At 45.7% G+C, this 24,779-nt stretch overlaps 2 non-coding genes and 2 pseudogenes across 2 annotated transcripts; 3 read left to right on the top strand and 1 right to left on the bottom strand.

Moving 5' to 3' along the window:
- Nucleotides 1-1,783: 1,783 nt before the first annotated feature.
- Nucleotides 1,784-1,877, top strand: trnay-gua (transfer RNA tyrosine (anticodon GUA)). The gene is made up of 2 exons: nucleotides 1,784-1,820; nucleotides 1,842-1,877. It is a non-coding gene; the product is annotated as a tRNA-Tyr (tRNA).
- Nucleotides 1,878-6,001: 4,124 nt separating this feature from the next.
- On the bottom strand, nucleotides 6,002-8,979 carry LOC137335623 (zinc finger protein 271-like; annotated as a pseudogene).
- A 6,142-nt stretch (nucleotides 8,980-15,121) lies between these two features.
- On the top strand, nucleotides 15,122-15,206 carry trnak-uuu (transfer RNA lysine (anticodon UUU)). Its single transcript is given in 2 exon segments — nucleotides 15,122-15,158; nucleotides 15,171-15,206. It is a non-coding gene; the product is annotated as a tRNA-Lys (tRNA).
- A 7,255-nt stretch (nucleotides 15,207-22,461) lies between these two features.
- On the top strand, nucleotides 22,462-24,779 carry LOC137335622 (zinc finger protein 84-like; annotated as a pseudogene).

Below are 24,779 nucleotides of genomic sequence, written 5' to 3'. Positions count from 1 at the left end.
CCGTCCTCATAATTTAATCCTTTTAACCCCGGCATCATTCTGGTGAATCTACACTGTACCTTTTAAAAGGCCGATTTATCTCTCCTTAGGTTTGTTGCCCAGTTCTCCAGGTGGGGTCTGACCAAGGTTCTTAACAACAGAAGCATCACTTCTGTATTCCAACCCCACTCAAAATAATGGTCAACATTCAATTAGACTTGTTGATTACTGTCAAGATTTGTAAGGTATTTGCAAAGGATTCGTGGGGATCTTAGATTTGGGATTTTTCTTTATTCTGTCCACCAAAGGAGTTAGACAACATACTTACTCCTGTAAATATAGAAATGGATTATTGGTCCGTGATGTGTTTACTTGTTTGTATTTTGTTAAATACATTTGCAGAGTGTATTTAAATTTAAACCGAGATTCCCAGGCCTGATGCTCTATTCACACATCGAAGGTGAGAGAGATGCTGTGGGACACACGATAAGTCCAGTCGCTGAAAGTGATTCACAGACTGGGTTTTGTGTTTAGTGATCCCGGGTACATCACCGATACCTTCCCTGGATCCCAAGGCTGGGAGAGGCACTCGGGAAGGTCTGGGGAACTGGGATTTGGCCATGAGAGTAATTGAAGGTATGAGAACTGAAATAATCTACATTGAAAAATGAGAAAAGGCATAATAATCGATAATTAGGTCATTAATTAGTCTCTTATCTTGAATTCGTCAAGTAATTGACCCATTCTGTTTGATGTGGAGATGCCGGTGATGGACTGGGGTTGACAATTGTAAACAATTTTACAACACCAAGTTATAGTCCAGCAATTTTATTTTAAATTCACAAGCTTTCGGAGGCTTCCTCCTTCCTCATTTACCTGAGGAAGGAGGAAGCCTCCGAAAGCTTGTGAATTTAAAATAAAATTGCTGGACTATAACTTGGTGTTGTAAAATTGTTTACATTCTGTTTGAAACAAAGTTGATTTATTTCACATATATCCAGAATATTGAATTTCAGCCCAGTTATAGCGGTTATTAACATCATCAGAAACAAATCCCAACTGCCAGAATGAAGTTCTGCTGCTGAAACCCTCATCCGTGCCTTTGTTTACCTCGAGACTCGACTATTCCAATGCTCTCCAGGCCCGGCCTTCCACTTTACACCCTCCGGAAACTTGAACCCACAATCTCCAGATCAATAATCAGTCGCATTATTCATTGTGTCACTGGCCCAGGCTGTGGAGAATACGGAGCAGCTCACACTCCCACAGCACTGCAGTATGAGCAGGTACCGAGTCAGCCTCAGTCATGAGCACTGGAATTCATGAGTCCGGGTGTGTCAAAGTTGCACGGTGAACAATCACCAAAGTGAAACATTTTTGCCGCTTCCCTTCGATATCTCAGCTGGCAGAGCGACAAGACTATCGTGGAAAATAAGATAAAGTCATCCTCACGTAATTTGTTCAATTCCTGCTCGAAGGAGTACGTGTGATTGTGCAATAAGCAGCAATTAGTTCAAGGTCGTTCTCTTAACTTAACACACAACTTACAGATTAACATGTCGCCATGAAAGCACATGACGCCTCTTTTCCTTTCACAAACTTCAGAACTTTCTGTGTCTGCCCAAACACGGCTGTTTTGCCTCTGCTCACCAGCAGGGAGTGCTTTTGAGCAACAATACTTCAAAACACTCAGCTCTCGCTCTCAGGCAAAAGAAGTCTTCGAACAGCAGTGGTCTCCACGAGTCTGAACATGTCAACAGGCGCACGGTGAACAATCACCAAAGACAATCTTTTCTATCACTTCCCTTCGATAGCTCAGCTGGTAGAGCGGAGGACTGTAGTGCATTAACCAAAGTAAAGTCATCCTTAGGTCGCTGGTTCAATTCCGGCTCGAAGGAGTGAGTGTGCTTTTGGAATAAGCAGCAATTACCTCAAGGTCGCTCTCTGAACTTTACAGGCAGCTTTTAGATTAACATGTTGCCACTGAGTCACAGGACACCACTTTTCCTTTCTCGAACCGAAAAGCTTTCTGTCTCTGCCCGAGCACGGCTGTTTCACTCGAGCATTTCCCTCTGCTCACCAGCAGGGAGTGCCTTTGAGCAGCAACACTTCAAATCGCCCTCAATTTCAGGCAAAAAGGTTTTCGATCAGTCGGTCAGTCAGGGCTCACGCTGCTCCCTCAAGCTCGGGCGGCTGTTGCTTTCCGGTGACCTCGTCTTCCTTCCGCAGGCTCGGGCTCTTCTCAGCATCATTCATGATTACTGTGGCTTCCCGTTCTGCTGTTCCTCACTTGCTGATGCTCGATACTGCAGATTGGAGCAAAGTATTTAATATATTTAGGGAGCGGCAACCCAAGGCAAGATTTCTCTGCTGGTCGTGGAGCAGCTTGGAGGCGAGTGCGAGGCGGGAACTGTGAAGGGCGATTTCCAAACAGCAAACGAGGAATTAGCTCAACTGGTAGAGCACTCACTTGGCATGTGAGAAGTAGTGGGATCGTTGATTATATTCTCCACTCACCGTTTGTCTTGGTGCAATTATACAGAAAGAAGAGTGTTGTCAGTGAGTCCATAGCCCATGTACTTCCTAAACTTTACTGTGTGTTTGAGTACAGAGAGGTCAAGGGGCAGAACATCTTTTGATGAGCTGCAGTCAGCAAAAGTTCTTGATTTTGCTCTGCAGCAAAGATGGAAAGATGAGGTGAGAGATGGAAAAAAAGCTTCATAATCCCTGATGCCTTCTCTGAAGATTGAATTCAGGACCTTCAGATTATGACACTGATGCACTGCTTGCTGCACTAAGAAGGCACTTACCAGGTCTGGAGCCAGGCAGCACCACCAAGTTGGACAGTTTGCAAGGTATTGAAAGCAATAAAATAATGTACAGTTTGCATAAAAATTCCCAAACCAAGTAGGAATCGAACCTCTTGCTTTCTAATCCATAATCATATGCGTTATCCATTGCACCACTAGTCACAATTATAGTGAGGAAGTAGCATTGTGAGGCAGTGAGCATGGCAGAGGTACTAAATAAATATTTTCCATCTGTCTTCACCATGGAAGAAGATGCTGCCAGAATGTCAGTAAAGGAAGATGTAGTTGAGATCCTGGATTGGCTAAAAATTCATAAAGAGGAGGTACTTGAAAGGCTGGCTGGACTTAAAGTAGAAACGTCACCTGGTCCGGATGGGATGCATCCTCGGTTAGTGAGGGAAGTAACGGTGGAAATTGCAGAGGTACTGGCCATAATCTTCCAAACATCCTTAGATATGGGGATGATGCCAGAGGACTGGAGAATTGCAAATGTTACACCGTTGTTCAAGAAAGAGTGAAAGATAAAACCCAGCGTCTACAGACCAGTCAGTTTAACCTCGGTAGTGGGGAAAGTTCTAGCAATGATAATCCAGGATAGAATTAGCAGTCACTTGGACAAGGATGAGGGAAAGCCAGCACGTATTTGTTAAAGACAAATCGTGTTTAACGAACTTGATACAGTTTTTTGAGAAGGTAACAGAGAGGGTCGATGAGGGCAATGCAGTTGATGTGGTGTGTATGGACTTTCAAAAGGCGTTTGATAAAGTGCCGCATAATGGGCTTGTCATCAAGAATGAAGCCCATGGAATAAAAGGGGCAGCAGCAGCATGGATACAGAATTGGCTAAATAACAGGAAACAGAGAGTAGTGGTGAAAGGTTGTTTTTCGGAATGGAGGGAGATGTACAGTGGTGTTCCCCAGGGGTCGGTGCTGGGACCACTGCTTTTCTTGATATACATTAATGACTTGGACTTGGGTATACAGGGCACAATTTCCAAATTCTTGCGACCAAAATGCTCCACTTCACTGTCATCTGCATTAAAATTCATTGGCCAATTATACACCCATTTTACAAGTTTATCAATTTATTTTGTATTTGGTCGCAATCTTCATTAATATTATCTAAACTCCACCCCACCCGCCAATCTGGTGTCATCTGTAAATTTTGAAATTGTACTTCCGATTCCCGAGACCAAATTGTTTATGTGAATTGTGAACAGTGGTCCTAGAACCAATCCTTGTGGAACATCACTTTCCACCTTATACAGTGTGAGTCGCTACAATTAACCCCTGCTATCTGTTTTAGAGCAGTAGTCAAGAGAAACTTCTTTACATAGGGAGTAGGCAGTCTGTGGAATTCACTTCCACGGTTAGTGTTTGGGGCACACAGTTCTGTAATGACAAGTGGTCCTCATGTTTTTATCCAAGACAGGCCTCAGGCCAGTCATTTACTCCAAATGTTGGTGCAATCGTTCAAGCTCAGAGGCGCCAGGTATCGGGAGCAGCAGCAGCAGTAAACAACAACTAAATGTACGTAAGTAACAATGTAGTTCATCTTCATCTATTTCCAGTTTAATAACTTTTGCTGAATGTGGTCCAGGCCAAGTGTCATGATATCGGGTCAGGTTCACCATAGGAAATGAGTTTGACACCCCTGAGATAGACAATGTGAACCGGATTACCCTCATCCACTAACCCAGCAACTTCTTCAAAAAACTCAAGCAAGTTTGTGAGACACGACCTTCTTTCCCAGAAGCCATGTTGAGTATCTCGAATGGCTCCTTCTCTTTCCCCATGATCATAAACAGCATCTCTTAGGATCCCTTCAAGCATCTTCCCTCAGATCGATGTCACATTGATGGGCCTGTCATTCCCCTGGCTCTGATTTGTCCCCTTTAATGAAAATGGGAACTACGTGAGCTACCTTCCAATCTCAGGGGACAATCCCTGACTCTATTGAGCTGTTGAAGATACAGGCAAGGGGCTCACAGAGCACCCGTCCCATCTCTTTAAACACCCGGGGGTGGATATCATCTGGACCTGGAGCACAAAGTATTTTGAGATTTCATATTTTATCCAAGATGACATCCCTTTCTATTTTAATATTTATGATGTTATTGTCGACAGCACATCCCACAGCTGGAATCTGAGCATCATCCACAGGAGTGTAGGCTGATGAGAAATAGTCATTTAACAGCTCTGCCATTACCCGGGAATCTGTCCCGAACTGCCTTTCAGTGGCCCTAAAACCATCTTTAATGGTCTTCTGACTCCTGACGTAGCTGGAAAGACGTTTGCTATTATTCCCACAATTGGGCACCATCTTCTTTTCCAAAGATCTCTGAGCTTCTCAAAAGGCTGCATGTGTCTCCCTCGATTGTGGGTGATATTTGTCCCAATTCTCCTGTAAACTGAATTCATCCTGTTCCGACCTGGGTTAAATGTAAGACAGTTCAGGGAGTCGGGAATCATTCACCCCGAGACCCACACTGAGAGTTAAAACCCCAGACGGTTCCTTAGTAAGGATTCCTCTGGTACCTCAGCATATATTTGTCAGGATACTGAAACCCAGCTTTCTTACAGTCCACTCCTGGAGGCCCCACTCCCTGAGCCTGCAAACTTCAGCAGGGTCAGTGGTGGAGTTCCGCAGTGGGAGTGATCCCAGAGTAACTGTCGGGATCGCCCCCACCCTGTGGATGGTCCGGGTCGTGTATTTTTAGTGATCCTGGTGTCTAACACGCACACAGCAATAAAACCGTGAATTCTGGAAACACACTGCAGGTCCTTCTTTATCTGGAGATCGAATGACTGTTGTATAATTGTACCAGCAGTTAACAGGCTCCTGTGAACTCCTCCGTCTGCTGTTTTAACGCAGACTTTAACTCACTTATTTTTAACAGGTTTATTTTAAATGAGTTAACGCCTGCCTTAAATGGTAGACTCAGGACTGTCACTCAAACAGTTGAAATCTCCATAGAATAATTACCACAGTCATTTTTAGACTGGACGCCGCACGGTGACTTTACTGTCAGTGAAGAGAGACGAGAAAGACCAAAGTGCCGTTTGCCCCTCTCAGTGTGGCCCTGAAGGACTGTGTCCAGGCTGAAGTTCTGTTCCCACCGGACGATCCTCCCCCCAGATTGTCCTTTCTGAGCTCCAGTCAGGTGATGCTAAACACTCAAGTGGGAAAGACTAAAATCTACAACAAGGTGTTTAAAACAATGCTGATTTATTTTACAGATATCTTGAATATTAAACTCCAGCCCAGTTATTGGGATTATTAACATCAGCAGAAACAAACCCCAACTGTCAGAATGAACATGGTTCAGTCCTGGATGGGATTAACAGCAGAATCCAACCCCTGCAGTCATATGTGAACTCGCTGGTGTCTCAGCACGTGTGATGACTGAGTGAATCCCTTCCCACACATGGAACAGGTGAACAGTCTCTCCCCAATGGGCATGTGTTGATGTGTCAGCAGTTCATTTCTGCTTTTAAAGCTCTTCTCACAGTCACTGAGTTAAAAGGTCACTCAATAGTGTGAACAAGTTGATGTTTCAGAAGGTGGGATGAATTAGTGAATCCCTTCCCACACACAGAGCAGGTGAACAGTCTCTCCCCAGTGTGAGTGTGTTGGTGTTTCAGGAGATCGTTTGTGCTTTTAAAACACTTCTCACAGACAGAACATTTAAACGGTCTCTCATCAGAGTGAACTCGCTGGTGTCTCAGAAGGTGGGATGACCGAGTAAATCTCTTCCTACACACGGAGCAGGTGAACGGCCTCTCCCCAGTGTGAGTGCGTCGATGTCTCCACAGTTCGTATCTGCTTTTAGAGCTCATCTCACAGTCAGTACATTTAAAAGGTCTCTCCCCACAGTGAATTCGCTGGTGCGTCAGCAGTTCGGATGAAATAGTGAATCCCTTCCCTCACACGGAGCAGGTGAACGGCCTCTCCCCAGTGTGAGTACTTTGGTGTGTCCGCAGATTCCTTTTGCTTTTAAACATCTTCCCACAGTCAGAACATTTAAAAGGTCTCTTATCAGTGTGAACTTGCTGGTGTCTCAGCAGGTTGGATGAATGAGTAAATTGCTTCTTACACACAGAGCAGGTGAACGGCCTCTCCCCAGTGTGAACTCGCTGATGTGTCAGCAGGTGGGATGACCGAGTGAATCTCTTCTTACACACGGAGCAGGAGAACGGCCTCTCCCCAGTGTGAGCGATTTTGTGTCTCAGCAGATTCCTTTTGCTTTTAAACCTCTTCTCACAGTCAGAACATTTAAAAGGTCTCTCATCAGAGTGAACTCGCTGGTGTCTCAGCAGGTTGGATGACTGAGTGAATCTCTTCCCGCACACAGAGCAGGAGAACGGCCTCTCCTCTGTGTGAACTCGCTGGTGTGACAGAAGGTGGGATGACCGAGTGAATCTCTTCTTACACACAGAGCAGGAGAATGGCCTCTCTTCAGTGTGAACTCGCTGGTGTATCAGCAGGGTGGATGACTGAGTGAATCTCTTCTTACACACGGAACAGGAGAACGGCCTCTCCCCAGTGTGAACTCGCCGGTGTGACAAAAGGTGCGATGACTGAGTGAATCTCTTCCCACACACGGAGCAGATGAACGGTCTCTCCCCAGTGTGAATTCGCCGGTGTGCCAGCAGGTGGGATGACTGAGTAAATCTCTTCTTACACACGGAGCACATGAACGGCCTCTTCCCAGTGTCACTGTGTTGATGTCTCAGAAGTTTGTTTATGCTTTTAAAACTCTTCCCACAGTCAGAGCATTTAAAAGGTCTCTCATCGGAGTGAACTCGCTGGTGTATCAGCAAGTGGGAAGACCGAGTAAATCCCTTCTTACACATGGAGCAGGAGAACGGCCTCTCCCCAGTGTGACTGCGTCGATGAGTTTCCAGCTCTGATGGGTAATTGAATCCCTTCCCACAGTCCCCACATTTCCACGGTTTCTCCGTGGTCCGGGTGTCCTTGTGTCTCTCCAGGTCCACACACAGAACACGTGTACGGTTTCTCCCCACTGTGAATGGTGCGATGTTTTTTCAGACTATGTAACTGGTTAAAGCTCTTTCCACAGTCAGTGCACTGGAACACTCTCACTCGGGTGTGTGTGTCTCGGTGCTTTTCCACTCACACTGATGTTTGAAATCTTCTCTCAGACAGAACAGAGAAACATTTCTCCTTCCACATTCAAAGGCCGATGATATTCAGGTCCTCATGAATCGAGTGATTCTGTCAGATCTTGACATGATCTTTGGTTTGAGTTTCCCTCTGCAAATCCTCCCCTTCAAATACCCTGTAAAAGGAGTTTATAAAAATTATCACTGTAAGTACAGGATAGAAATTCAGTTCAGATAACTCTACTTTCTATAGAACATTCTTACCTCTCTCATTCCTCAAAGCTGTAAATCCCTGTCCAACACACTCTCCCTCCTCCCTGTGCTGAAATCCAAACCCATCGCATCATCTTTCAGTGGCCTTATATAATGAGTGAAAGCGTGAGAGCGTGAAAGATTGAATGTGAGAGAGTGAGAGTGTGAGTGTGAGAGAGTGAATGTGAGAGAGTGAACGTGAGAGAGTGAACGTGAGAGAAGCAGTGGGCTCGGTGTGGAGAATGAAGTGGGGCAGGTGGAGCATGTTTCAGTGGGGCAGCAGTGATCATAATTTCATTAGGTTTAGAACAGTTATGGAAAAGTACAAGGGACAGTCAAATGTGAAAATTCTTAACTGGAGGAGGGCTAATTCCAGTGAGTTAAAAAGGGATCTTGTCCAGGTGGATTGGAATCAAAAATTGGCAACAAAACAGTAATTGAACAATGGGAGGCCTTCAAGGAGGAGTGAGTTTGAGTACAGAGCAGACAGATCCCCACGAGAAGAAAAGGAACGGCTGGAGCTCCCTGGATGACTGAAGGTACAGAGATCACCTTCATTTACAGACGCTCCCTGACCGATCACCATTTCTCCTTCATTTACAGACGCTCCCTGAGAAGTCCCAGTTTACACCGCGCATGCGCGGGGCCGCGGCCTTTTGTTGAGAGTTGGTCCGGAGCGAAACGGGAGAAACCGGAAACCGGCGGGTAGTGAGGGGGGATAATGTTCACTGTTTTATATTCGGGTCTGGGGCCGCACTCGGGGTTTGTGAAGCCTGAGCCTGGGCCTGAGCCCGGACCCGGGCCCCGGGGTTTATTGATCCTCTTGCTCCGATCCTCTCACCTGCACCGAACGCGCTCCTCCCGCAGCCTCGACTGACCGCGCATGCTCAGGACACACTGCCCGATAATGAGTCACTACTGCGCCTGCGCGCTGTGCTCCACTGATTCAGATAGGGCACAATCTGTACCGCGATGCATGCTGGGTGATGCCGCCGCCATTGCTTATCTCGTAATACGTTGCCGAAAAGCAAAGACATTGGAAGCAGGGAGAGCGCGTTTGGACCAAGGACAATAAAATAAACTGAAACCCCAGCCCTTCGTGCCATTTAAACCGACACAAACACACGGCATAGAAGCCCCCTCCCCCCACTTTGGTGAAATCCAGAAAGAAAAATTTTCGGTAACTTTAATTAATTTCATTTTATTGTTGCAACTGACGGGTTCAATTAATGTTTATTTTCCAACTGCAACTCAGGACCGTCAGTTTCACCATCAACCCCGCCCTGGTGATTAAGGAGAGATCCGGACCAATAGGAGCAGCAGGAATTTATAGGAATTTCCTGTAACGTGTGGGGTGCCGCAGGGATCAGTGCTGGGGTCTCAACTATTTACAATATATAATAATGGCTTGGATGAAGGAACAGAGTGTCTTGTGGCCAAATTTGTTGATGATACAAAGATAGGTGGAAAAGCAAGTTGCGATAAGGACTCAAAGTGTCTGTAAAGAGATATTGACAGGTTAAGCGGATGGGCAAAAATTTGGTAGATGGAATATAATGTGAAGTCATCCACTTTGGGAGGAAAAATAAAAAAGCAAAATATTATTTGAATGGAGAAATACTTCAAAATGCTGCAGTACAGAGGGATCTGGGTGTCCTCGTACATGAAACATAAAAAGTCAACATAAAAGTGCAGCAGGTAATCCAGAAGGCAAACGGAATATTGGCCTTTACTTCTAGAAGGATGGACTATAAAAGCAGGGAAGTCATGCTACAACTGTACAGGGTGCTGGTGAAACCACATCTGGAGTACTGCGTACAGTTCTGGTGACCTTATTTAAGGAAGGGCATATTGCATTGGAGGCAGTCCAGAGAAGGTTCACTCGGTTGATTCCGGGGATGGAAGGGTTGTCTTATGAGGAAAGATTGATCAGGTTGGGTCTATAATTATTGGAGTTTAGAAGAATGAGAGGAGATGCTGAGAGGTTGTTACCCCTCATGGGGGAATCTAAAACTAGGGGGCATAGTCTCAGAATAAGGGGTCGCTCGTTTGAGACGGAAATGAGGAAGAAGTTCTTCTCCCAGGGGGGTTGTGAATCTTTGCAATTCTCTACCCCATAAAGCTGTGGAGGCTGAGTCATTGAATACATTCAAGGCTGAGTTAGACAGATTTTTGATTCGCAAGGGAGTCAAAGGAAATGGGGAAAGGGTGGGTAAGTGGAGTTGAGATAAACATCAGATCAGCCATGATCTCAAATGGTGGAGCAGGCTCGAGGGGCCGAATGGCCTGCTCCTGCTCCTATCTCTTATGATCTTATGGCCTTATGATAAATTGACTGGAGGGATGAGCGGACAGTTGGTCGTACCGGGGCATCAGCTTTTTACAATATGCATAAATGAGGCAAATGAAGAAATAGAGAGCCATATATCCAAGTTTGTCGACGACACCAAGTTAGGTGGCACAGTGAGTAATGTAGATGGGAGCATAAAGTTGCAAAGGGAAATTGATAGATGAAGTGAGCTGGTAAAATTGTGGCAGATGGAGTTACATAGAATTACATAGAATGTACATCACAGAAACAGGCAATTGGGCCCAACTAGACTATACCGATGTTTATGCTGCAGACGAGCCTCCTCCAACTCCTCTTCATCTAACCCGAGGAGCAAACCCTAATAGTCCTTTCTCCTCCATGTGTTTATCTCGTTTCCCCATAAATGCATCCATGCTTTTCACCTTAACTACTTCTTGTGATAGCGAGATGAACATTCTAACGACTCTGCGTAAATATGGTTCTCTTGAATGTTATAATGGATTTATTAATCACTATCTTACATTATTAGCCCCAGGCTTTGGAGTCCCTACCCCCAAAGTACAAACACCTTATCTACATCTGACCTATCAAACCCTTGCATAATCTTAAAGTCCTATTTCAGGTCATGCTCAGCCTTCTCATTTCTATAGATAAGACCCCCAGCGTGTTCAAACTTTCAATATGGGAAAATGTGAGGTCATCCACTTTGGACCTAAGCAAGATCATTAAGAGCATTTTGTAAATGGAGAGAAGCAAGCAACTGTGGGGAAGCAGAGATATTTAGGGGTCCAAGTACAGCAATCACTAAAAATCGGTGGACAGGTACAAAAGTAATTAAAAAGGCTAATGGAATGTGGGCCTTTATCTCAAGGGAGCTGGAATACAAAGGGTGGAAGTTATATACATGCTGAACAGCAGAAGCAACATGATATAGACAGAGCTAAACGATTCCACAAACAACCAACTTCAGCAAGAAGTGCCGAGTGGATGATCCATCTCGGCCTCCTCCCGATATCCCCACCATCACAGAAGCCAGTTTTCAGCCAATTCGATTCACTCCACGTGATATCAAGAAACGGCTGAGTGCACTGGATACAGCAAAGGCTGTGGGCCCCGACAACATCCCGGCTGTAGTGCTAAAGACTTGTGCTCCAGAACTAGCTGCGCCTCTAGCCCAACTGTTTCAGTACAGCTACAACACTGGCACCTACCCGACAAATTGGAAAATTGCCCAGGTATGTCCTGTCCACAAAAAGCAGGACAAATCCAATCCGGCCAATTACCGCCCCATCAGTCTACTCTCAATCATCAGCAAAGTGATGGAAGATGTCGTCGACAGTGCTATCAAGTGGCACTTACTCACCAATAACCTGCTCAGCGATGCTCAGTTTGGGTTCCGCCAGGACCACTCGGCTCCAGACCACATTACAACCTTGGAGCAAACATGGACGAAAGAGCTGAATTCCAGAGGTGAGGTGAGAGTGACTGTCTTTGACATCAAGCTAGCATTTGACCGAGTGTGGCATCAAGGAGCCCAAGTAAAATTGAAATCAATGGGAATTAGAGGGAAAACTCTACAGTGGCTGGAGTCATACTTAGCACAAAGGAAGATGGTAGTGGTTGTTGGAGGCCAATAATCTCAGCCCAAGTACATTGCTGCAGGAGTTCCTCAGGGCAGTGTCCAGTGCCCAACCATCTTCAACTGCTTCATCAATGACCTTCCCTCAATCATAAGGTCAGAAATAGGGATGTTCGCTGATGTTTGCACAGTGTTCAGTTCCAATCGCAACCCCTCAGATAATGAAGCAGTCAGTGCCTGCATGCAGCAAGACTTGAACAATATGCAGGCTTGGGCTTATAATGGCAAGTAACATTCGCGCCAGACAAGTGCCAGGCAATGACCATATCCAACAAGAGAGAGTCTAACCACCTCCCCTTGATATTCAATGGCATTACCATCGCCGAATCCAACACAATCAACATTCTGGGGGTCACCATTGACCAGAAACGTAACTGGACCATCCACATAAATACTGTGGCTACAAGAGCAGGTCAGAGGCTGGGTATTCTGCGGCGAGTGAATGACCTCCTCACTCACCAAAACCATCTACAAGGCACAAGTCAGGAGTGTGATGGAATACTCTCCACTTGCCTGGATGAGTGCAGCTCCAACACCACTCAAAAAGCTCGACACCATCCAGGACAAAGCAGCCCGCTTGAGTGGCACCCCATCCACCACCCTAAACATTCACTCCCTTCACCACCGACGCACTGTGGCTGCAGTGTGTACCATCCACAGATGCACTGCAGCAACTCGCCAAGGCTTCTTCGACAGCACCTCCCAAACCCGCAACCTCCACCACCTAAAGGGACAAGGGCAGCAGGCACATGGGAACAACACCACCTGCACGTCCCCCTCCAAGTCACACATCATCGCGACTTGGAAATATATCGCCGTCCCTTCGTCGTCTCCAGGTCAAAATCCTGGAACTCCCTTCCTAACAGCACTGTGGGAGAACCTTCACCACACGGACTGCAGCGATTCATGAAGGCGGCTCACCACCACCTTCTCAAGGGCAATTAGGGATGGGCAATAAATGCCGGCCTTGCCAGCGACGCCCACATCCCATAAACGAATTTAAAAAATGTTACAGTTGCATAAACTCTGCTGAGACCACATTTAGAGTACTGCATTCAGTTCTGGACACCACGCCTGAGGGAGGATATATTGGCTTTGGCGGGGGTGCAGTGCAGATTCACCAGAATTGACCAGAATGATAACTGGGCTAAAATATTTAAAATATGCGGACAGGTTGCGTGGACAAAGTTTGTATTTCCTTGTGTATAGAAGATTAAGTGATGATGTAATCGAGTTGTTGATGGTGATTAAATGAGCCAATGGTGTGTGTGTGAGCTGTGAAACAGCTTGAAATCCCAATCCTCTCCACCACTGGGGACTGAGTCTTCCAACAGACAGGGATTTTCACTCGTGCAAGTTTCATCCACATTTTCTGCTCTTCATTTCTCCGACCAGCTTGTTGCGCCTTTCCCTTCAATTCAGGACTTACAGGAAAAACTCGATTCTGCGGTCAATCTTCGGGTCACATGGTGAGATTTCAAATAATTGAAATGGACCCTTATCAACCCCAATATCGTCACCTACACGTTTGACGAATGCAAAGCGGCTTCTATCGCGGTTTTGCTGCACAACTCGTTCAAAGATACTGTCGGTAATTGGAGGGTCTTTCAAGTCATGACACGAACATAACAGTTCGCACTGCCGTTTTCCGTAAGACGCTTCAGATTCATGTGGAATGATTTCGGTCTGGCGGTTAAATCAGTTCCCTCTTCACAAATCCGCCTTTGACCCCGTGTCTTTTAGTATTTTTGATAACCGACACTAAATCGGTTTGCCCTGTACTGTACATTACTTATTAAATATTACAGATAAGCAGAGCACTTGAGCTGTCACAGCTGTGACTTTGACTTTTCTCCCTCTCCTCTGGATCTCCCCGGTAACTGCCACTAACCACAATCTTCTGTCACACTTCTCCATCAGAAAGTTCCGAGTCTCGGTTTTGAAATGAAATAACGCTCATCTCTTCAATCAACGACAGCTCAGAGAGAGTTTCTTAGTTTCAGCTCCCAATTTCCCCAAATCCTCAAAGTAGCATGAAAATAATTGTCATTAAGTTAATAATAATAATACAATTAAAAGTTCTTGTCGTCTGGGGTTTTGTTTCAGTTGCCACGGCTTTTAAATGTCGCTGCGGATGTTTAACGAATCGCCTCTTGGTTGGAGGTTTCTGTGTGGGAAAGATCACGAAGCGATAATTGAGAGACCGAGGATGAAGCTGTTTGATGGGAGCACTGGTGACACAGACCGTGCGCGGCTCCAGTGGTGCAATCGGTCAGCGCGCGTTATTTCTACAATAATTATACCCTCGAGAAATGCCGAGGTTGTGAGTTCCAGCGCCATGTCAATAGTTGAACCTTCCAAACATTTTGACCAGAGTTCAAGGCACAACCGGTTCCACAACGCATCGACTTCTTCATGTCCCCATGTGGGCACTGAGGCTCCTCTGGCCTCCCGTCTTGCAACAGCAGGCGTGAGTTTATTTGTTTATGGGAGGGAGAGGGGGCGATTGGCGACAGCTGAAATGGTAAAGCGGCCGGCACAACATCTTTAAATCTAAAGAACCAAAAACACAATTCTTCTTTCCGTGAAGCAGGTTTTCATCGGTTTGAAGTGTCGTGTAGGGAAAATTCGGGAGGCAAATCTGCTGCCTGGTGTCACGGTGTAACGGGTGAAATTATTCAGCTTTCAATTGTTGATCGGCTGAAATGTCGAGAGGCCTTTTCCAGCTCCCTGTGGAACAAGTTTAGCTTTTGAGCCATTGGGTAAAGTGTTTTATTTTTATTGCTGCTGAGGAATGACAAGACATTTTGTAGAAACAAGAAGAATTGCAAAATCACGAGTTCACTGTCCATGTTTCTTACATCATGTTCAACAGAAACAAGGATTCTTCTCAACACGTTGCTGAAAATTGGAGAAAAGGGATACTCCCCCGAATTCGACAGCGACAAGGAGAATTCTGAGTCCTACCATGAATCTGTATGATGGAAATCAATTTGACAGCGAGCCTGAATAGCTCAGTCGGTAGAGCATCAGACTTTTAAAACAGGTAGTGATCTGAGGGTCCAGGGTTCAAGTCCCTGTTCAGGCTAAAAGTTTTAAAACAGCTGGCAAGATCTGCTTTTCCAGCGGACCAATATCAGCGAAAGGAGGAAGAGTTGGCCATGCAGTCCCTGGAGCCTGCTTCGCCATTCGACAAGGTCATCGCTGATCTTCGACCTCAACTCCACTTTACCGACCTATCCCCATATCCCTTGAGTTCTTTTGTGTCCAAAAATCTATCTACCTCAGTTTTGAATCTATTCAATGGCTCAGCATCCACAGGCCTCTGGGGTGGAGAATTCCAATGATTCACAACCCTCTCAGTGAAGAAATCTCTCTACAAAATGGCCGGCCGCTTATCTTGAGATTATAACCATTAGTTCTAGACTCTCCAGCGTGAGGAAACAACATCCCAGTATGTACCCTGTCAAGCCCTCTAAGAATTTTATATGTTTCAATGAGATCACCTCATTATTGTAAACTGCAGAGAATATAGGCCCATTCTACTCAATCTCTCCTCACAGGACAACCCTCTTATCCCAGGAATCAATCTAGTGAACCTTTGTTGCACCCACCCGAAGACAAGTGCATCGATCCGCAGATAAGGAGATCTACCAGGTGAATTAGATGTTTGTTGCAAACACGGAGAATTAATGAAACCAAGACTTCCCTGCAGAGCAAGGAGTTGGAAAGAAAGATGCTGGGCATTGAGAGGCGAAGGATTTTGTATGTTGCAGGATGAATGGACAAAAGGATCTCAACTCCCTGCTTCTTTTCTACACTGATAAATCGAGACAAAAATATAATCTCCGTGCTTCTTTCAGATAATGAATGTCTGAATGCTCAAGAGATCACTGATCCAAGCCAATTATCTCCACTCGCACTCTTCTTCCACGTTGCTTAGCTTTGAAATTGAGCATTTTTTCACACTGGGATTCAACTTGAAGAAAACGAAGCTGTGATCAGCTGGTGTTGTTCAGGAAACGGAGTGCAAGAAGATACATAAAAGGCCAATGATAACAGTGACTGTTCGAACACTGTGAGCTACAGTTAAAGATTAGCAACATTTAAAGTGTCAGGCAGCAGATATTTTCCAAGTCATGACAGAAATGGCAAGAAAATTTCACACTCTGGATCTTGACCCTTCCCCTGGGATTCTCACTTTGAACAAGTGGGATTTGTTTTGAGACAGGATGTCCCAGCTCTCCACCTTTAAAGGGACAAGGACAGGACCAGATGTGCTGAATGGCATTTCTTTTTGACTTCACTGCAGTGCCTAGAAACCCTGCTCACTATGGTCTGTGTGTGTTTGATGGGACAGCATAGAGGGTGTGGAGGGAGCTTTACTCTGTATCTAACCCGGGCTGTCCCTGCCCTGAGAGTGTTTGACGGGGCAGTGTAGAGGGAGCTTTACTCTCTATCTAACCCGTACTGTCCCTGCCTTGGGAGAATTTGATGGAACAGTGTAGAGGGAGCATTACTCTGTGTCTAACCTGTGCTGTAGGTATCCTGGGTGTGATTGATAGGGCAGTCCTGAGGGAGCTTTACTCTGTATCTAACCCGTACTGTACATACCCCAGGAGTGTTTGATTCGGACAATTTAGAAGGTACTTTACTTTGTATCTAACCCGTGTTGTACATACCCGAGGAGGGTTTGGTGGTACAGTGAAGAGGGAGCTTTACTCTATATGTAACGCGTGCTGTACCTGCCCTGGGCGTGTTTGATGGTGCAGTGCAGAGGGTTTTTAGTCTGTATCTAACCCGTGCTGTACCTGACTGGAGAGTGTTGACACTGGGTGCTCACCTCGATGAGAACAACATTTAACCCGAAGATGATAAGATAAACCCATCTGCTCCTCCCCTGTACACAGACCTTGGGAGACATTGAGTGTACCTAACATATTTAGACGATGACCATAATCAATTTTTGAACACCTCCCTCAGATCTCCCCTTACCGTTCTTTGTCCTATGAAAAGAGTCCCAGTTTCTCTAATCTCTCCTCATATCTAAAGTCTCTCGTCACTGATATTTCACATTTCAGTGAATCATTTCTGCACTCTCTCCATGGCATTGACATCCTTCCGAGTGTAAGATCCCCAAAACTTGACACAATATTCTAACCGCAGCCTAACCAATAACTTGTACAGGTTTACATGGCCTCTGTCCTTTTGTACTCTATACCCCTATTTGTAAAACCGAGGATCACATGTATTTTTCAACCACTTTATCAACTTGACCTCCCACTTTTAAAGGTTTGTGTATCTGAACACTTTGCAGGTTTAGAGATATTAACATAACATGGCTACAATACATTGACATTAAATGTCTGATGCAATGTGTATTATGGGAAAGAGAAGTTTAATCTGAGTTCGAAACTCAAACAGGCGCTTGACTGCAGGCAGGTCGTCATGGAAACACTAATCAGACATTCCATTCCACAGAGTCGGCTGGTTGGAATCTCTAATCCGATAAGGGGAAGGAACAGGAATTCGTCTGTTATTAACCATAATATAAACTTAAACCAGAGTGAGCAATATAGTAGATCAGATTGTAATGTGTGATGCTTATTTAATGAATATGAAATGTTATCTCCTGATGTTAAGTAGCATACAGGGTAAGATAAGGCAGAAAAGGAAAGCTTATGTCAGACACCGAGAGCTCAATAATACAGAAAGCCGAGAGGAGTATAAAAAGTGCAGGGGTGAAATTAAAAAGGAAATTAGGAAACCAAAGAGAGAGCATCAAAAAATATTGGCAAATAAAATCAAGGAAAATCCAAAGATGTTTTATAAATACATTAAGAGCAAGAGGAAAATGAAGGAAAGGGTAGGGCCTTTTAGAGACCAAAAAATGAACCTATGTGTCGAGGCAGAAGATGTAGGTCTGGTTTTTAATGAATACTTTGCTTCCGTCTTCACAAAAGAGAGGGATGGTGCAGACATTGTAGTTAAGGAGAAGGTGTGTGAAATATTGGGTGCGATAAACTTAGTGAGAGAAGCAGCATTAAGGGGTTTAGCATCTTTGAAAGTAGATAAATCACCAGGGCCGGATGAAATGTATCACAGGGTGTTACAAGATGCAAGGGAGGAAATAACGGAGGTCCTAACCATCATTTTCCAATTCTCAGTGGATACAGGCGTGGTGCTGGAGGATTGGAGGACTGCGAATGTTGTACTATTGTTTAAAAAGGGAGCGAGGGACAGACCGAGTAATTACAGGCCAGTTAGTCTAACTTTGGTGGTGGGCAAGTTTAAGAATCAATTCTGAGGGACATGATAAACCATCACTTAGAAAGGCACGGAGTAATCAAGGACAGTCAGCGTGGATTTGTTATGGGAAGGTCGTGTCTGACTAACTTGATTGAATTTTTTGAGGAGGTAACAAGGAGAGTCGATGAGGGTAATGTATTTGATGTAGTCTACATGGATTTTGGTAAGAGTTTTGACAAGATTGCACATGGCAGACTGGTCAAAAAGGTACAATCCCATGGGATCCAAGGGAGAGTTGCAAGTTGGATCCAAAATTGGCTCAGTGGCAGGAAGAAAAGGGTGATGATCGACGGGTGTTTTTTTGACTGGAAGGCTGTTTCCAGTGGGGTTCCGCAGAGCTCAGTACTCGGTCCCTTGCTTTTTTGATGTATATGAATGATTTGGACTTAAATGTAGGGGGCTTGATCAAGAAGTTTGCAGGTGATACAAAATTGGCCGCATGGTTGATAGTGAGGAGGAAGCTGTAGAGTGCAGGAAGATATCAATGGACTGGTCAGGTGGGCATAAAAGTGGAAAATGGAATTCAATCCGGAGAAGTGTGAGGTAATGAATTTGGGCCAGCAAATAAGGCAAGGGAGTACACAATAAATGGGAGGATACTGAACGGTGTAGAAGAAGTGAGGGACCTTGGAATGCATGTCCACAGATCCCTGAAGGTAGCAGGATAGGTAGATAAGGTGGTTAACAAGGCATATGGAATTCTTTCCTTTACTAGCCACGGCATAGACCAGGGAGGTTATGCTGGAACTGTATATAACACTGGTTAGGCCACAACTTGAGTACTGTGTACAGTTCTGGTCACCACAATACAGGAAGGGTGTAATTTCACTTGATTGGGTACAGGGGAGATTTACGAGGATGTTGCCAGGACTGGATAATTTTATGCACGAGGAAAGATCGGATAGGCTGGGATTGTTCTCTTTGAAACAGAGGAGGCTGAGGAGTAATTTCATTGAGGTGCACAAAATTATGTGTGGCCGTGATAGGCTGGGTAGCAAGGACCGATTTCCCTTAGCAGAGAAGTCAATAAACAAAGGGCAGGGCATAGATTTAAAGTGATTGGTAGTAGGATTATTGAGGAGCTGAGGAAAACATTTTTCACCCAGAGGGTGAGAGGTGTCTGGAACTCACTGCCTGAAAGGGTGGTCGAGGCAGAAACCCTGAACTCATTTAAAAGGTACCCGGATATGCACCTGAAGTGCTGTGACCTAAAAGGCTATGGACCAAGTGCTGGAAAGTGGGATTAGGCTGGATGGGACGAATGGCCTCCTTCTGTGCCGTAAATTTTCTATGATTCTATGATTCTAATTAACAGTAAGCAGGGTAGTTCAGGGATCAGGAGAACACTACTGAAGAAAAGTAACTGCTGGGAACCAAGCAATGTGTCCTTGTAAACCACAGATTAGGGAAGTTGCAGCTCCAGTGACAGATGGATCACAACAGGGTATAAAAATGAGGGGATACTGATGTAAGGGGCAGTTGGGACTGGAGACACCGGAGATCAAGCTCAGGGCGTCCGTCGTTCCATCCAGAGGACTGATCTCGTCTACACGGGGGATTTGCATGTTTACTCTGGAACGGTAGAAGCAAGAGAATTTGCTCATATATTTCTTAATGAGGTATTAAAGTTGCTGACTCTCAGACTTGTTAATTAATAAGACAATGCATCAGTTAGAACCTTCCACACCTAAGTCTCTTTGCTGCTCGACTTTAAGACTTTGACCATTTAGTTTACATTTCATCTCATTTTTCTTCCTCTCAAAATGCATCCCGTCACATTTCTCTGCATTAAATTTCACCTGCCCCATTTACTAACCCGTGGACATCACAATTGCCCAAGGTGCCAATTTTGGCGTCATCTAGAAATCTTCACCTTTTGTCCCACATATCCAAGCTCAGATCATTCTCTATATTGAGAAGAGCCATGGTAACACTGACCCTGGGGCACACCACTATTAATATCCCTCCAGTCTGAAGAACATCCATTAACCACTACTCTCTGTTTTCTGCCCTTTACACAACTTCCTATCCACACTGCCTCATTCCCGATAATAAGGGCAGTATTAATTTTATCAACAAGCCTCCTGTCCGGCATCTTACCAAACACCCTTTCACAATCAATGTACACAATATCCACTACATTCCCTTTATCAGTAGACTTGAGTTCTCTCAAATGATCCATGTTGGCTGTTCTTAATTAATGTGTTTTTCGAACAAATGTTGAAATGCTTGCTCCACCTCATCTGCTTTGATCTGTTTCAAAACGCAACAGAAAGATCAAGTCGTCTTCTGGAGTTTAAGATAAATTAGATTTTAAAAATTATGTTTAAGACAATGACGGGCATCTGGGCTGAGACCCGCCCATTCTGTGCCGCAACTCTCGCCCCTCACACACTCCGATTGATTGGAGGAACAACTCACCCGCTCACCCCTCCAGTCAATTTCCGCTCCTCCTATTGATACGGAACTCTCCTTCATCACCATGGCGGGATTAGTGTTGACACTGACATCCTGAGGTGCAGTTCGAAAATAAACCTTAATTGAACCCGTCAGTTGCAACATTTAATAACACGAAATTAATAAAAGTTACCGTAAAAAATATTTTCTGGAGTTTACCAAAGTGGTGGAGCGTCTGCGCTGTATGTTTGTGCCAGTTTAAATGGAACGAAGAGCTGGGGTTTCAGTTAATTTTATTTTCCTTGGTCCAAACGCGCTCCCGCTGCTTCCAATGTATTTGCTTCTCAGCAAGATGTTAAGACCAGCAATGGCGGCTGCAACACCCAGCATGCAGCACGGTACAGATTGTGACCTATCTGAATCAGTGGAGCACATCGCGCAGGCGCAGTCTGACTCATTATCGGGCTGTGTGTCCTGAGCATGCGCGGTCAGTCGAGGCTGCGGGAGGAGCGCGTTCGGTGCAGGTGAGAGGATCGGAGCAAGAGGATCAATAAACCCCGGGGCCCGGGTCCGGGCTCAGGCCCAGGCTCAGGCTTCACAAACCCCGAGTGCGGCCCCAGACCCGAATATAAAACAGTGAACATTATCCCCCCTCACTACCCGCCGGTTTCCGGTTTCTCCCGTTTCGCTCCGGACCAACTCTGAACGAAAGGCCGCGGCCCCGCGCCTGCGCGGTGTAAACTGGGAATTCTCAGGGAGCGTCTGTAAATGAAGGAGAAATGGTGATCGGTCAGGGAGCGTCTGTAAATGAAGGAGAAATGGTGATCGGTCAGGCAGCGTCTGTAAATGAAGGAGAAATGGTGATCGGTCGGGGAGCGTCTGTAAATGAAGGAGAAATGGTATTTGGTCAGGGAGCGTCTCTAAATGAAGGAGAAATGGTGATCGGTCAGCGAGAGTCTGTAAATGAAGGAGAAATGGTGATCTCTATATCTTTATTCATCCAGGGAGCTCTAGCTTTGGATGCTATTCCTTTCCTCCTCGTGGGAATCTGTCTACTCTCTACCAAACCCACCCCTCCTTGAAGGCCTCCCATTATTCAATTACTGTTTTGTTGCCAATTTTTGATTCCAATCCACCTGGACAAGATCCCTTTTTAACTCATGAAATTAGCCCTCCTCCAGTTAAGAATTTTCACATTTGACTGTCCCCTGTCCTTTTCCATAACTGTTCGAAACCGAATGAGATTATGATCATTGCTGCCCCGCTGAAATATGCTCCACCTGCCCCACTTCATTCTCCACACCGAGCCCACTGCTGTTCTCACATGCACTCTCTCACATGCACTCTCTCACATGCACTCTCTCACATTCACCCTCTCACATGCACTCTCTCACATTCACTCTCTCACACTCACTCTCACATTCCTCTCTCTCCCTTTCACTCATGGTTTAGGGCCACTGAAAGATGATGCGATGTGTTTGGATTTCAGCACAGGAGGAGGGAGAGTGTGTGGGATGGGGATTTACAGCTTTGAGGAATAAGAGAGGAAAGAATGTTCCATGGAATGTAGAGTTATCTGATCTGAATTTTTATCCTGTACTTACAGTGATAACTTTTATAAACTCCTTTTACAGGGGATGAGAAGGGGAGGATTTGCAGACAGGAAACTCAAACCAAAGATCACGTCAAGATCTGACAGAGTCATTTGATTCATCAGGACTTGAAGATCATCGGCCTTTGAATGTGGAAGGAGAAATGTTTGTCTGTTCTATCTCTGGGAGAAGATTTCAAACATCAGTGTGAGTGGAAAAGCACCAAGACACACACACCCGAGTGAGAGTGTTCCAGTGCACTGACTGTGGAAAGAGCTTTAACCAGTTACATAGCCTGAAAAAACATCACACCATTCACAGCGGGGAGAAACTGTACATGTGTTCTGTGTGTGGACGAGGCTTCAACTGATCGTCCAACCTGGAGAGACACAAGGACACCCGGACCACGGTGAAACCGTGGAAATGTGGGGACTGTGGGAAGGGATTCAATTACCCGTCACTGCTGGAAACTCATCGACGCAATCACACCGGGGAGAGGCCGTTCACCTGCTCCGTGTGTGGGAAGGGATTCACTCAGTCATACAGCCTCCTGATGCACCAGCGATTTCACTCTGTCATACAGCCTCCTGATGCACCAGCGATTTCACTCTGATAAGCGACCTTTTAAGTGTTCGAATTGTGAAAAGAGGTTTAAAAGCAAAAGTAACCTGCTGACACACCAACGCATTCACACCGGGGAGAGGCCGTTCACATGCACCGTGTGTGGGAAGGGATTCACTCGGTCATCTCAGCTTCTGTCACACCAGCGAGTTCACACTGAGGAGAGGCCGTTCTCCTGCTCCGTGTGTGGGAAGGGATTCACTGGTTCATCCACCCTGCTGACACACCAGCGAGTTCACACGAGGGAGAGCCCGTTCACCTGCTCCGTGTGCAAGAAGAGATTCACTCAGTCATCCCACCTTCTGTCACACCAGCGAGTTCACTCTGATGAGAGACCTTTTAAATGTTCTGACTGTGAGAAGAGGTTTAAAAGCAAAAGGAATCTGCTGACACACCAATGCACTCACACTGGGGAGAGGCCGTTCACCTGCTCCGTGTGTGGGAAGGGATTCACTCAGTCATCCCACCTTCTGCAACACCAGCAAGTTCACTCTGATGAGAGACCTTTTAAATGTTCTGACTGTGGGAAGAGATTTAAAATCAGAATTGAACTATTGAGACACCAACGCACTCACACTGGGGAGAGACCGTTCACCTGCTCCTTGTGTGGGAAGAGATTTACTCGGTCATCCAACCTTCTGTCACACCAGCGAGTTCACACTGATGAGAGACCTTTTAAATGTTCTGACTGTGAGAAGAGATTCAACAGCAAAATTGATCTGCTGTCACACCAACGCAGTCACACTGGGGAGTGGCCGTTCACCTGCACTGCATGTGGGAAGGGATTCACTCGGTCATCCACCCTGTTGATGCACCAACGCACCCACACTGGGGAGAGGCCGTTCACCTGCTCTGTGTGTGGGAAGGGATTCACTCGGTCATCCACTCTGCTGACACACCAGCGAGCTCACACTGGGGAGAGGCCATTCACCTGCTCTGTGTGTAAGAAGAGATTCACTCAATCATCACACCTTCTGTCACACCAGCGAGTTCACACTGATGAGAGACCTTTTAAGTGTCCTGACTGTGAGAAGAGATTTAAAATCAGAAACGAAATGGTGAGACACCAACGCACTCACACTGGGGAGAGGCCGTTCACCTGCTCCGTGTGTCAGAAGAGATTTACTCGGTCATCCAACCTTCTGTCACACCAGCGAGTTCACTCCGATGAGAGACCTTTTAAATGTTCTGACTGAGAAGAGATTTAAAAGCAAAATTGATCTGCTGACACACCAGCGCACTCACACTGGGGAGAGGCCGTTCACCTGTTCCTTCTGTGAGAAGAGATTTACCCGGTCATCCACCCTGCTGAGACACCAGCGAGTTCACTCTGGTGAGAGACCTTTAAATGTTCTGACTTTGGGAAGAGATTTAAAATCAGAAACGAACTGCTGAGACGTCGACGGACTGACACAGGGGAGCGACTGTTCACCTGCTCCGTGTGTGGGAAGGGATTCACTAATTCATCCCACCTTCTGAAACATCAACTTGTTCACACTATTGAGTGACCTTTTAATTCACTGACTGTGAGAAGAGCTTTAAAAGCAGAAATGAACTGCTGACACATCAACTCACGCCCATTGAGGAGAGACTGTTCACCTGCTCCGTGTGTGGGAAGGGATTCACTCAGTCATCACACGTGCTGAGACACCAGCGAGTTCACATTTGACTGCAGGGGTTGGATTCTGCTGTTAATCCCATCCAGGACTGAACCATGTTCATTCTGACAGTTGGGGTTTGTT

This window comes from Heptranchias perlo, chromosome 20 (genome assembly GCF_035084215.1).
Source record: "Heptranchias perlo isolate sHepPer1 chromosome 20, sHepPer1.hap1, whole genome shotgun sequence".
In the NCBI taxonomy this organism is placed as follows: Eukaryota; Metazoa; Chordata; class Chondrichthyes; order Hexanchiformes; family Hexanchidae; genus Heptranchias; species Heptranchias perlo.
This window is presented reverse-complemented; position numbering and strand designations above follow the sequence as displayed.